The 1,985-nt window shown below is 48.2% G+C and overlaps 1 non-coding gene across 1 annotated transcript; it reads right to left on the bottom strand.

Moving 5' to 3' along the window:
• Positions 1-192: 192 nt before the first annotated feature.
• Positions 193-263, bottom strand: H310_11760. Its single transcript has one exon. It is a non-coding gene; the product is annotated as a tRNA-Gly (tRNA).
• Between the last annotated feature and the right edge of the window lie 1,722 nt (positions 264-1,985).

Genomic DNA, 1,985 nt, shown 5'->3' with positions numbered 1-1,985 from the left:
GATGGCGGTCAGGAAGGCCACAGAGCAGTATGGCTGGCAGCTCAGGACATAAGGAGCGCGAAAGACTATAGTGATATGCGCATTGTTCAACGAAACGTACAATCCCGATCTGCAGGATGCAATGCAAGGAGGAGGAGAGGTGTACTTTATTGTGTGAGGGGTGGGGTTCGGAGGAGGCGAGAGCAAAAGGAATGCGCCATCCGGGAATCGAACCCGGGGCATCTCGATGGCAACGAGATATTTTACCACTAAACCAATGGCGCTTCTTGAAATTCACTATTCAAGTACATCAACAACCCCGACGATCAACGCACTATATTCTCGCCTCCACCTACCCTTCATCCACATTTTGCGCATTGCACCAGGCCGACAGAACTACAGCCACTTCAGAGCCACTCCATCCATGCACACTGGTCCCTCCAGCCCACACGTATTGCTATCTCACACATGATATGTTACTTTATGCATCCGACGCGCTCGACCAACCCAGTCGAGGAAGACATGTCCCCAAGCAGAGCTACTTCGTTCAAGAACGACCGTTACCCAAGTGCTCCCAAAACGTGCACTTCCTGCTGCAGGGGGCTCAAACGCAGGGTCGTTGCAAGGTTGCGGAGGCATACTCCTCCTTGAGACGTTTCATTGGCCATTGAAAAAATGGCATCTCGACCCCACTTCATGTGGACAAAACAGACTCCGAATGATGCCCTTACCATGGAATGACATGGTCCTGGGTAATACTACAATCGTCCCACACAAGATGCGAAATCATGCCATTTGAACGAAACTAGTTGTGCGTTTTCACCAGTGTATGTGCCGTCATTGGGGTCAGGAAAGGTCATGAATCGATGGTAGATTGGTCAATGTCGCCGCGTTGGAGTGAGGGAATCGTCAAGGCAGTCCTACGAGATGGGTGTTCCAACACGATGCGAGCAGTGCCATTGCGATGCATGCGATGGGGTGTTTTCGTGTTGGCACCATAAAGAGTGAAGTTTCTGCAACCATATCGATATGTTGAGCTGAATGGTTACTGTGGGTGTAGCAGGGCCAACGCTCGAGAGGGCGAATGCCGTCCCACCATTTCCACACGTCTCGTCAAAACACGTTAATCGAAATCAAGGTGATGAAGTAAGTCGGGTTGATAGCGATTGAGAGGAGATCTGGTATTTTCAACCCGAGCGTAAGTTTGTTCGCAACGCCAGGATGGATTGCAAAGTGTAGCACGGCAGCGTTTTTCATTAAAGCTAGTCAGGCCCTTAGGATATCTGATAACGTCGAACAAATGTGCAAGGATGTGCATGTACAGAGTCTTCATGACAAGTACGTAATTAGAAGAGTAAGTCAATTCTACTCGTGAGTCCGATTTCTGAGAACTGTCCGCCTCGGAAGTCTGTGAAACCTCCGCCGATGTCCTAATATCCTACATAACCCAAGGAGAATATATGAGCTTGATCGTATTTCAGAGGCGCTTTATCGCGCTTGTTATACATTTCCAATGTTGATACTTCACTTCTTCGCGCGTCTTCACGCTCAAACCACGAATGAACAGAGTGACTATGTCCAATGCTGACATGTCATAGGCTTGAATGCAGATACGTTGAAACTTCTCAGAGTACCCGTGCTGAACTTTGCTGATATTTTGTGTCAGCGAGTATAAGCTATTGCGCAGACGTTATTGTTGGTCTTCAGAATCAAAATCGGCGTTGCATTGAGACACTTCTTTAAGCGTGATGATTGCCTCTCCGTTCGCTTGGAGATCTTGTGCATGCAACGGCCTGCCTCGCATAGATTATGGCAAGATAATGTTGCTCCATTTCTGACGATTCGTGGGGTTCGATGTTCTTGGCTTTGAAGAAGTTGATGAGTGTTATAGCTGATGCTTCCACATAATCGCCCGTGATCCTTTGTCATGGTGAGGCCTTCAACCTCATCTCAGATGATAAGTGTCTTTGATCTCAAGCTGCATGAATTCGTCTTGAGACTGGATG

The sequence above is a fragment of the Aphanomyces invadans genome, assembly GCF_000520115.1.
Source record: "Aphanomyces invadans strain NJM9701 unplaced genomic scaffold supercont1.34, whole genome shotgun sequence".
NCBI classification, from domain to species: Eukaryota; Oomycota; class Saprolegniomycetes; order Saprolegniales; family Verrucalvaceae; genus Aphanomyces; species Aphanomyces invadans.
Note: the sequence above shows the minus strand (reverse complement) of the source record. Positions and strands in the feature narration are given on the sequence as shown.